Here is a 13,208-nt window from a genome sequence, read left to right as displayed (position 1 = left end):
ATCTTTCCAATACAGGAATCAAACTGGGGTCTCCTACATTGCAGGTGGATTCTTTACCAACCGAGCTATTAGGGAAGCCCCAGTTTGTCTCTAGGCAATTTTATTTCTCATATTACTTATTTTCCCACTTCAGGAAACTTGAAAAACTGAAGCAGTGGCACAGGACTGGAAAAGGTCAGTTTCCATACCAATCCCAAAGAAAGACATTGCCATGTTCAAACTACCGCACAATTGCACTCATTTCACGTGCTAGCAAAGTGTTTTTCTAATTTTTCCAAGTGACTCTTCAATACTGCATGAGCTGAGAACTTCCAGAAATTTAATCTGGATTTAGAAAAGGCAGAGGAACAGGAGCTCAAATTGCCAACATCTGTTGGATCATAGAAAAAGCAAGAGAATTCCAGAAAAAAAAAAAAAAAACTTCTACTTTTGTTTAATTGACTATAATAAAGCCATTGACTGTGTGGACCACAACAAACTGTGAAGATTTCTTAAAGAGATGGGAATACCAGACCACCTTACCTGCCTCCTGAGAAACCTCTATGCAGGTCAAGAAGCAACAGTTAGAGCCGAACATACAACCACAGACTGGTTCCAGATTGGGAAAGGAGTGCGTCAAGGCTATATTTTCACCCTTCTTATTTAACTTATATATAGAGTAAATCATGTAAAATGCTGGGATGGATGAAGCACAAGGTGGAATCAAGATTTCCAGGAAAAGTATCAAAAACCTCAGATATACAGATGACAACCCTCTTATGGCAGAAATAGAAGAGGAACTAAAGAGTCTATTGATGAAGGTGAAAGATGAGAGTGAAAAAGCCAGCTTAAAACTCAACATTCAAAAATGAAGATCATGTCACCCAGTCCCATCACTTTATGGCAAATACATTGAGAAACAATGGGGAAAATATGTCAGACTTTATATTCTTGGGCTCCAAAATCACTGCAGATGGTGACTACAATCATGAAATTAAAAGATGCTTGCTCCTTGGAAGAAAAGCTATGACAAATCTAGACATCATTTTACAAAGCAGAGACGTTACTTTGCTGACAAAATTCCACCTAGTCAAAGCTATAGTTTTTCCAGTAGTCATGTACAGATGTGAGAGATGGACCATAAAGAAAGCTGAGCAGCAAAGAATTGATGCTTTTGAACTGTGGATTTGGAGAACTCTTGAGAGTCCCTGGGACTGTAAGGAGATCATACAATCCTGAATATTCATTAGGAGGACTGATGCTGAACCTGAAGCTCCAATAATTTGGCCCACCTGATGCAGAGAGACCTGGCTCATTAGAAAAGACTCTGATGCTTGGAGGGACTAAAGGCATGAGGAGAAGGGGACAACAGAGAATGAGATTTTGTGATGGCATTACAGACTCAATTGACATGAGTTTGAGCCTGTTCCAGGAGATCATGAAGGACAAGGAATTCTCCCATGGTGCAGTTCACAGGGATACAGAGTCAGACATGACTGAGCAATTGAACAACAAAAATCCCACATTTATTGTCCTTTACTGAACTTGTTTGTATTGTGAAAATCACTTAATTTTGATACTGTTAATAACAAGTAAGCACACCATTAGTTGTTTGAAAAAATTTACTTTATTTTATGTTATATGCAATTTTAATGAAGAAAGCAGTAAAGATGCTGTGTGAGATATAAAATAAATGTTAAAATATCAACTCTGAAATTAGGCTGCTTATGAATCCTTAGTTTACCATTTACTTGGTCTGTACCCTAGGACTGGTTAACTATGCTTTTCCTACCTTGTCATTCTAATCTGAGACATAATATCTATTTCATAGAGTTGTTGTAAAGAATAAATTATGTGCATGTGTTTAAAATAGCTGGTACATCTAACAGCTGTAAATGTAATTAGTATTATTGCCATGCACAAGCGAAAATATAAAAAAGAAACAACACAGAATTAGATTTCAATACAGAAAATATGTGAGCAAGTAACTTTGTAAGTATAATTAGTTGCATTTTTATGGTGAAAAATAAAATAACTGATAAGGCATAATAAATATCACTTCTATCGATCAGAATATGAACCAAAACTTTCTGATATAAGACAACAATGTGACCAAGAAGAACAGAAGATCACTTGTGCTTCTCTGCCGAAATAGCTAGGGTATATTTTTTCTTTAAGATTGCTGTGCCTATACAGACTGTATAAAATGTTAGGACTCACGCCCATCCAGATGTGTGAAAGAGATACCAAGAGTCCTGACTGAGAAATGATGCAAACTGCATTAATTCCCTGAAAAGGATTAAAGCACATATCAAAGAGCAGACAACTTTGAGAAAAAGGAGCCTGGTGGGGCACATATCAAAGAGCAGAAGATTTTGAGACAGAGGAGCCTAGTGGGTTGCCCTTTGCTTTAAAGTCAGAGCAACTATAAATATGAAGAAAACTAAAAAAGACATCTGGGTTCATATAGGAGATAAATCTCTGAGAACAGAGAATTTGTCTATCACATGAGTATGGCTCCTGTTGGATGGTGCCCTTATTTACTTGTTATGATTATGGGGGTCTGAGGTTAACTCAATGCTTGAAGTCAGTATTTTACTTCTATTAATGAATAAAAGAAGGAAAAACTAATACTACTAAACATGTCTCCCTGGATTGGGAAGATTCACTGGAGGAGGAAATGGCAACCCACTACAGTACTTTTACCTGGAAAATTCCATGGACAGAGCAGCCTTGTTGGCATAGTCCATGGAGACACAAAGTGTTGGACACGACTGAGTGACTCAGGACTCACTCGCTCAAACATATCTTAAGGCTATTATTCTTCATGAGGTACATAATTTTAAAATGCTAAACAGAAGGAAAGAGACGGGGGCGGGGGGGGTGGTGAAACCTGAGCCCCCTTCCTGAAAATGAACTCTCAATAAAAGTTAAAAACAAAACAGTAAGAAATGCAATGCTGAAAAGGCCAATAATGTTGAGTAATAATTTTTTATTATTAAATAAATAAAATTTATTACTGATAAAATTAATCTTTAAAGAGCAACATTTCAAAGTTTTGAAATGAGTCTGAAAAAGATGTTCAAAATTATACCTGAAAATATAACTTACATTAAAAGAGCAAAAAAGTATGAAACAAAGTAAGGTGAAATTAAATTACACTAGAACAGACATCTAGATTCAATACTAATGATACTTTTGTAGCTCTTGAAATTACTGGCAATTGTTCATTTTCTGACTATGCTTAAATATTTATATAAATATATTACATCAGAGTTAACAAAATACTGTAAAAGGAAACAAACTCTGAATAAGTTTTATCAATTATTTTATAGCTATTATTTACCACAAATAAAACTTATTAGAAACATGCCAGGTTAAAGAAACTGAAAGACATAAGTACCCCACTGTTCATTACAGCACTATTTACAATAGCTAAAACATGGAAGCACCCTAGATGTCCATTGACAGATGAATGGATAAAGAAGCTGTGGTACATATATACAATGGAATATTCAGTTCAGTTCAGTCCCTCAGTCATGTCCAACTCTTTGCAACCCCATGAATCTCAGCACTCAAGGCCTCCCTGTCCATCACCAACTCCCCGAGTCCACTCAAACCCATGTCCTTTGAGTCAATTATGCCATCCAACCATCTCATCCTCTGTCGTCCCCTTTTCCTCCTGCCCTCAATCTTTCCCAGCATCAGGGTCTTTTCCAATGAGTCAGCTCTTCGCATGAAGTGGCCAAAGTGTTGGAGTTTCAGCTTCAACATCATTCCTTCCAATGAACACCCCAAACTGATCTGCTTTAGGATGGACTGGTTGGATCTCCTTGCAGTCCAAGGGACTCTCAAGACTCTTCTCCAACACCACAGTTCAAAAGCATCAATTCTTCTGCACTCAGCTTTCTTTATAGTCTAACTTTCACATCCATACATGACTACTAGAAAACCATAGCCTTGACTAGACGGAACTTTGTTGACAAAGTAATGTCTCTGCTTTTGAATATGCTGTCTAGGTTGGTCATAACTTTCCTTCCAAGGAGTAAACATCTTTTAATTTCATGGTTGAAATCACCATCTGAAGTGAATTTGAAGCCAAGAAAAATAAAGTCTGACACTGTTTCCACTGTTTCCCCATCTATTTCCCATGAAGTGATAGGACCAGAAGCCATAATCTTAGTTTTCTGAATGTTGAGCTTTAAGCCAACTTTTTCACTCTCCTCTTTCACTTTCATCAAGAGGCTCTTTAGTTCTTCACTTTCTGCCATAAGGTTGGTGGCATCTGCATATCTGAGGATATTGATATTTCTCCCAGCAATCTTGATTCCAGCTTGTGCTTCACCCAGCCCAGCGTTTCTCATGATGTACTCTGCATATAAGTTAAATAAGCAGGGTCACAACATACAGCCTTGATATATTCCTTTTCTTATTTGGAACCAGTCTGTTGTTCCATGTCCAGTTCTAACTGTTGCTTCCTGACCTGCATACAGGTTTCTCTCAGATGGTCTGGGATTCCCATCTCTTTCAGAATTTTCCACAGTTTATTGTGATCCACAGTCAAAGGCTTTGGCATATCCATAGAGCAGAAATAGATGTTTTTATGGAACTCTCTCACTTTTTTGATGATACAGCAGATGTTGGTAATTTGATCTCTGGTTCCTCTGCCTTTTCTAAAACCAGCTTGAACATCTGGAAGTTCACAGTTCACGTATTGCTGAAGCCTGGCTTGGAGAATTTTAAACATTACTTTAGTAGCATGTGAGATGAGCAATTGGGCGGTAGTTTGAGCATTCTTTGGCATTGCTTTTCTTTGGGATTGAAATGAAAACTGACCTTTTCCAGTCCTATATCCACAATGGAATATTACTCAGTCATAAAAGGAACACTTGGGTTCTTTCTAATGAGGTGAATGAACCTAGAGATATTACACAGAGGGAAGTGAGTCAGAAAGAGAAAAATAAATATAGTATGCTGCTGCTGCTGCTAAGTCGCTTCAGTCGTGTTTGACTCTGTGCGACCCCATAGCCGGCAGCCCACCAGGCTCCCCCATCCCTGGGATTCTCCAAGCAAAAACACTGGAGTGGGTTGCCATTTCCTTCTCCAATGCATGAAAGTGAAAGTGAAGTCGCTCAGTCGAGTCCAACTCTTAGTGACCTCATGGACTACAGCCCACCAGGCTCTTCTGTCCATGGGATTTTCCAGGCAAGAGTACTGGAGTGGGGTACCATTGCCTTCTCCAAAATATCATATACTAATGCATATATATATATGGAATTTAGAAAGATGGTACTGATGAAATTATTTGCAGAGCAGCCATGGAGACACAGATATAGAGAACAGGCTTATAGACACGGGTTGGGGGGAGGGAGGAGAGAGTGAGATGTATGGAGAGAGTAACATGGAAACTTACATTATCATGTGTAAAACAGATAGCCAATGGGAATTTGCTGTATGACTCAGGAAACTCAAAAAGGAGCTCTGTAGCAACATAGAGAGTGGGGTGGGGTGGGAAGGGAGATGGGAGAGAGGTTCAAGAGGGAAAGGACATATTTATACCTATGGCTAATTGATGTTTATGTTTGGCAGAAACAAACAAATTATGTTAAAACAATTATCCTTCTTTAAAAAACAAATAATGTAAAAAGAAAAAAAAAATGCCAGTGTAAGGGATTTTCCTGGAGATCCAGTGGTTAGGTCACTGAACTTCCACTGAAGGGGCACAGGTTTGATATCTGGTTGGGTGACTAACATCCCACGTACTACTTGGCATGGCCAAAAGCTTGTATTAAGGAATAAAAAGATTTATTAAATAAATAAAATAAAAATGCCAGGTTAGTTCTCTATAAATTCTGAATATAAAAACTGGAAAAAAGAGATGAGGACATGAAAAACTGTAAAAATAATATAAAACATAAACATAAAACATTAATATATCACTTTCAAAATGCTCAGAAGTAACATTAAAGTCAGTAAAAATGTGCTCAAGTAAAAATAATGGGGATAAGTGGTACAGTAACAGTGCTAAGTCGTTTCAGTCATGTCCAATTCTTTTCAACCCCATAGACTATAGACCACCAGGCTTCTCTGTCCATGGGATTCTCCAGGCAAGGATACTGGAGTAGGTTGCCATTTCCTTCTCCAACAGTAACAATATCATGATAAAATTTCTTTTTTCTAAATAATCACTAAGAGACATAGTTCCAGTCAACAAGAGAAAAGTACAAAGGAAGAATTATTTGACCTACTATACAACTGTAATATAAAATAACACTGACTTCCCTGGTGGCTCAGATGATAAAGAATCTGCCTGTAGTGTTGGAGATCTGGTTTTGATCCCTTGGTTGGGAAGATCCCTGGAGGAAGTCATGGCAACCCATTCTAGTATTCTTGCTTGGAGAATCCTCATAGACAGAGGACCCCAGCAGGCTATGGTCCATGTGGTTTCAAAGAGTCAGACATGACTGAGCAACTAAGCACACACACAAGCAAGAAAAGAATTTATTTTTAAAAATTGATCTTAAATACTATTACAAATATGCAATGCACATAAATCACCAATGTTAGTCTCAAAGATACATATTTAATATGTACACATAAAAAGTGAAAAAACTGATAGCATAATTGAGAAATACTTCAGGTTGACAGCTGATCTGCAGAATAATAAAAATAGTTGGAAAAATCAATTACATTGATGATCAGGAATATTCAATTTTTATATTTGAACATTCAAATATTCATATAATCAAAAAGATAATATAATACCATTATACACCTATAATATTGATTTTAAATAGTCTAAAATACTAACTTTTAAGGCTGAGTGCTGAAGAATTGATGCATTTGAATTGTAGCATTGGTGTAGACTCTTGAGAGTCCCTTGGACTGCAGGACATCAAACCAGTTAATCCTAAAGGAAATCCGTCCTGGATATTCATTGGAAGGACTGAGGCTGAAGCTGAAGCTCCAATACTTTGGCCACCTGAAAAAGGCCTGATGCTGGGAAATATTGAAGGCAGGAGGAGAAGGGTACAACAGAGGATGAGTTCACTGGATGGCATCACCGACTCAACAGACATTAACTCCTCCAGCAAGCTCCAGGAGTTGGTGATGGACAGGGAAGCCTGGCATGCTGTAGTCCATGGGGTCTCAAAGAGTCAGACATGACTGAGCAACTGAACTGAACTAATAGATGTCCAAGTGTCACTGTAAATAATTCAGTTATAGAAAATACCAACTTTAGGTATTAGGGTGCATTACTGAGTAATATCTTAAGTTATATACACTAAGTGTGCAGTTTTCTCCAAAAATTAAAAATAGAAATACCATATGATCCAGAAATTCCACTTGTGGCTATTTTTTCAAAGCCTGTACCAAGAGGTGAATGGATAAGATGTGGTATACATGTATTTTTGCTCAGCCATAAAGAAAAATAAAATCTTATCATTTGTGGCAACATGGAAGGACCTAGAGGGGATTATGCCAAGTGAAATATGTCAGAATGAAAAATACAATATGATGTCATTTGTATGTGGAAACTGAAAGCCAAAACTAATGAACCAAAATAACAAAACAGTAATGTAGTCATAGATACAGAGAACAAAGAAGTGGTTGCCAGAGAGGAGAGGGGTATGGTGATGAGAAAATTAAGTGAGAGAGATTAAGATTTACAAACTTTTCTTACAAAATAAATGAGGTTTTGGGATGAAATGAGCACCATGAGAATATAGTCAGTGAGAATTGTCCTTTGGGCAGCTGGAATAAAAAAGAGCAGGAGAAATATAAGGGAATAAAGATAGAATTTTAAGAGCCTTTTCAGAGAGAAATTATCTATATTAGAAGAAAAGAGAGTAACACATTTCAGTTACACAAGGGGGAAATGGTTTATCATGAACTTCTTATCCTACATGCAGAGTTTCAAAAAATCCTGACATGCAAGTCATGAAATATCTAGGGTAGTATTGATCTCCTATGACTAGCAGAATGAGCAGATGTGAGAAAACAGAATTCTTAAAGACAATGACATAAGAAGAGATGTGAGAACTAAATGTTCAGTTCCTTACTCAACCCAGACTGAGTTGTGTGAAAGGGGGAGTGATCCTGATGGTGGACACTGAGGTGATTGGCTTACAACAATTCATTAAGTTCTACCTCTGTTGAGGGTGTTATTCTATACATGTGAGTTTTCACAAAATAAATAAATGAATACATAAAGTAACAAATAGATAAAAATATTTAATGAAGAAACTTACATATAAGTATGGAATATATAGATACATTCAGAGCATATAGATAAAACAGTAGATGAAATACTAAATCTATACAACCAAACAACACTTTGGTGTCCAGGAAGACATCCAGGTCCAGGTCTTCAGGGATTCAGATCAGAGCCTGCAACACCAACACAGGTGATGGAGGCCCTGAGAGGTGCAGAGTCAGACAGAGGAGGGCTCCCTGGGGAGGGAATGCAGGACCCAGAAGACCTCCCAGGATCTATACTTGGCTTTGGGGCTCAGATCTACAGAGCACAGGGCCTGTTTTCTGCTCTTTGCTAAGGGCATTGTCTGTTAGTGGGAAGTGTTTAGAAATGTCCCACAGAAGCAAGTATACCTGGGCATCTGGCTTGCAACCCTTAACTGATAGGTTCCCTCAACAGTGAGACTCAGGCAGAGGAACAGGTGACTCTGGGATCCAGGACTGAAAGCCTGGGTCCCCCCCCTTCCCTCTAGGCCCTGGGAGGGGCAGGAGGTCAGATGACACAGTGGGTAGCAGAACATGCCCACCCATCCCACACTCAGTACAACTGGTCCTGACACCTGAGCATTGGAAATGTACAGATACCTGGAGTCCCTGCTTTCTCTAATAATCATTTCTAACCCCCTGCCAAACTCTTCTAAAGATTATGATTTTAAAGTGGTATATTGTTGTTGTAATAAAAAAGGACATTTTATCTGTTTAGCATATTACAACATGGAAATCTGAGATAAGACACTGCTTTGTAAATTGTAATATATCAAAACATGTTATTAATGACAGAACTGGAAAAAAAATAAAAGGAACATGAGTAACTTGAATCCTGCCACTCATGCCAAGTGTGCTGTTCATTTGCTTCAGTCATGTCTGACTCTGTGCAACCCTATGGATTATAGCCCACCAGGCTCCACAGTCGCTGGGATTCTCCAGGCAAGAATACTGGAGTGGATTGCCATTTACTTCTCCAGGGGATCTTCCTTACCCAGGGCTCGAACAAGAGTCTCTTGTGTCTCTTGCATTGGCAGGCAGGTTCTTCACCACTAGCACCACCCTCCCAAGTGCACACAGCACTAAATTGCATTCCGGTATTCTTTAATTGGAGTTGTACACATACAGAGAAGAATCTACAGAACCTCCAACTTCAGCTTGAGAGATGGTGCCCTGAGGTGACCCAGGATCCCAGGGTTCCAGAACCTAAGGGAGACCAGACTCGGGCACCCCCCAGGCTTGCTGGGACCCTCAGGACCAGGGAGCACCCATAGGTGTGTGGAGCTGCCAGGTGACCCCCTGCCTGCACGAGCTCTGGGCATCTGTGTCTCCTTCACTCTGTTCCCAGAAGCCCAGGACTGGAGAGGGCAGGGCAGCCCCAACCTCTCTGCAGCTGGTGATGAACTAGGGGTTCCCCCTGCTGCCTTTAGTGGTTGGGAGGGCAGAGCTGAGTCCTTCAGAGAGAGATGAGGATGCCCCTGGTGGGGAGCTTCAAAGAGAAAACACTGGAACAGTAGCTCTTGGACTCCTGCAAAGGGTGGCCCCACAGTGCCCCTAGCCTCTGGAGGAGCCAGCCCAGCAAACTCAGGGGTATCTGTGGATGGGACCTGTGTCCTGGGAAGTCGTGCTCAGGGAATCCTCCATTTATCTGTATGGATTATTACCACCTCTTGTCTGACACATGCATATGGCAAAAAAGTCTCATTAACACTGCACAGTCTCTTCGCATTCTCTCTTATGCCATCAACATAGCTCCTCCCCAGGTTCGGTTCGTGTTCCCTTTAGTTGGCTGGAGATGGTGCAGAGATCAATGTTCTCAGCTTTTGATCTCTTAAGTGGAAAAGTGAAAACCCAGGGTGGGGTCTGAGTATGAATGCTCTGGACCCCTGACCTGCCCATGTCAGTGAGATGAGTCCTCAAGTCATGGAGCAAGGGGTCCCTGCTCCATGTTCATGCCTGGAAGTAATAGTAGCTCCAGAGTTCCAGACCCTGCCCTTCATTATAAAGAGGTCTCTTGCTGGGAGTCAGCGTCAGGAGCTCCACCCGTGGCAAAGGTCATGAGGAAGGAGGCTCGACATACGCAAAGGCGGGATTGAGCCTCAGGAGTCCCCCTGGAAATTCTAGAGCATCTACCCCCATAACCAGAGCCTGCCTACTTTACTACTTTGTGCTTTCACCTACACCTCTGACTTTACGGGGTGCTGTCCCCCACCACCTCTTTCGGAGAAGGAGTTAACTTAGAGCTCCAGTTAATAATAATTCCTGGGCGTGACAGGAGTGCTCCAAACTTACAAACTCCTCTGAAGGTTCTTTAGCCTGCCTGACAGGCTTGCCCGGCCACATGTGATTGCTCACAGCCTCCCAACTGTGAGAGGCACAAGATGTTTTAAACCTTCTAAAAACAGGTTCTTTAGAGAAGTTAGAAAACTATTAGTATAGTGTAGTGGGCTGATTAGAAATTGTATTGGTGAAGGGTTTTTCATTTGTTGAGCCAATGTTTTCTGCTAAGTCTCCACATCCCCTGCCCTTATACACATTAATGAATATATAGAAGAAATAAGTATTAATCTTAGATATTAATCATGTTAAACCTTAGGCTAAGTAAATTATTTCTTTAATTAAAACCCACTACACCCTCACCCTATAGAAATTTAACTTTATCTGGTACCTTTGGAAGGTCACGTCTATTTTAAGAATAATCAATCACCGCTGGAGAAATAAGTGTTGACTGAACGCTGTCACAAGAAGAGGGTCATAAATTGTCAGCAGGCCCCCATGGCCAGAAGATGATGTAACACCCCTAAGACCTCTGTATACATCTGTATGAAGTGCCTGACTTTGATAAAAGTCAGGACTGCTGACCCTGCGTGACTTTTGTATAACATCTCAGTGTATAAAAACAGATCCTGGAAAATAAAGACTTGGGATCAATTCCTTTGGGATTGGGATCAGTTCCTCGAAATACAGGTCTCCTCATGTCATTCTTTTTCTCAACCTCTGGCTGAGTTTCCATCTGGAGCGTGGAGGCCTGCCAAGCTTACTAATTTTGCCTGGGCTTCTAAGATCTGACCAGGAAGGCCTCAGTGTCTCCTCTCCTTTGGGAGAACGGAAGGACGCCTGGGGCCTATGTAAGTGGTGCAAACTTCTTGTCTTGAAGTTTTATTGGTTTTCCGCGTAAACCAAGCTACTCAGCCTCTTTTCTCCACTGAATTTTCCTGCTGAGCTATCCTCATTCTATTACTCTTTATATCTCTAATTAATATCTAATTAAAGCCAGTGTATTCACCAATACTGTCTCTCCTTTGAATTTCCCTGGATCCACCGGGGCTGGACCCTAGCAAGTGGCACCCGAGACAGGCTGATACCCATGTAACATTCCAACTGTATGTGATTCCTTTGCTGCCCTTCTTGCCTTGGGGGAGGGATGTGCTGTCTCAAATGGCCATGTTACTTTTTAGCCCTGATGATAAAGTAACTGCTCAAATGTTACAAATGGGCTATGACCCTTCAAAAAGATTAGGTAAACAACAGACAGGAATAATTGAGCCAATTTTCCTGGCCCCTCAAAAATTCCATACTGGATTGGGGTATCCAAAGTTTGATGGAGGCCATTGTTTTTGCTGTCGACCCCATTACGTGGAAATCTCAGGACCCGGTGTGGGTAGAACAATGGCCTCTGACTAAAGAAAAACCTCTGGCAGCTAAAACATTAATTTTTGAACAACTAGAATTGGGACATATTGAGCCCTCCAATAGCCCCTGGAATACTCCTATTTTTGTCATTAAGAAAAAGTCTGGTAAATGGAGACTTTTACAAGATTTAAGAGCTATTAATGCCACCATGGAGGACATGTAGGGCCTACAACCTGGGCTCCTGTCCCCAGTAACCATTCCAGAGTGACACAATGTAATTGTAATTGATTTACAAGATTGTTTTTTCACTATTCCCTTAAATACTGAGGATAAAAAGCGATTTGCCTTTAGTCTTCCATTAGAAAATCTTAAACAGTCTTATCTAAAGTTTCAATGGAAGGTTTTGACTCAGGGAATGAAAAATAGCCCCACCCTATGTCAAAAGTTTGTTAATGCTGCTTTAGAAGATGTTAGAAGTAAATATGAACAAGTCTATATGATCCATTATATGGATCACATCTTAATAGCCCACCCTGATAGAGCTCATTTACAAACTGTCCATGCAGGCCGGTGGGATGGGGGCCCAGGACAGTTTGGGGACTGTGCCCACAGAGTCCCAGAGCCCTTGCCATGGGTACCCACAGGCCAGATTCAGGCCACAAAGCCGCCGAAGTGAAAGTGAAAATCACTCAGTCGTGTCTGACTCTTTGCTACCCCATGGACTATACAGTCCATGGCATTCTCTAGGCCAGAATGCTGGATTGGGTAGCCTTTCCCTTCTCCAAGGGTTCTTCCCAACACAAAGCAATGAACCTCTCCCCAGTCCCTGCCTCCATGACCTATAAGCTGCAGAGGACAATATGGGCATGGTCCCCAGAGCCCTGGGCAGCTGGAGGATACGACCCTGGCTACTAAGGGAAGAGTTTCCCAGCTCCTGTTCTCCATTCACGTTTCTGCACTTGGTCCAGCATTGATCGGTTGTCCACCCCCAGGAGGTGGCAGGAGGTTAGGTTGGTGTGCAAGGATCTTACACATCATTTCAGGCTCACCTCTGTAGTCGGGACCTGTCTCAAAGAGAGTAATTGTTGTGAACTAAAGATTAACCCAGTTGGAAATCGTTACAAGTGTGTCTCTGCAGCTTAAATGAACAGCCTGAGGCCCGGATGGGTCCTGGGCGCCAGGCACCGAGAGATGAAAGTTGGATGGGGTCTGGGACTTGGCTCTGAGGTGCTGCCCACTGAGACCCGCCCCCTCAGCCAGGGCTGGGCACTGGACATAGGACCCCGACTGGGTGCCGGATATCCTGCACACCCAGGACCCCCTCCTCCTGGCCTGGGCCTGGACCCCAGAGGTAG

At 41.1% G+C, this 13,208-nt stretch overlaps 1 protein-coding gene across 1 annotated transcript in view; it reads left to right on the top strand.

Moving 5' to 3' along the window:
* The window catches only part of LOC133227550 (fibrous sheath CABYR-binding protein-like), a 513,720-nt gene that overhangs the window by 384,369 nt on the left and 116,143 nt on the right, over positions 1-13,208 (top strand). The window lies entirely within an intron of this gene.

The sequence above is a fragment of the Bos javanicus genome, chromosome 16 (genome assembly GCF_032452875.1).
Source record: "Bos javanicus breed banteng chromosome 16, ARS-OSU_banteng_1.0, whole genome shotgun sequence".
Classification (NCBI taxonomy): Eukaryota; Metazoa; Chordata; class Mammalia; order Artiodactyla; family Bovidae; genus Bos; species Bos javanicus.
Note: the sequence above shows the minus strand (reverse complement) of the source record. Positions and strands in the feature narration are given on the sequence as shown.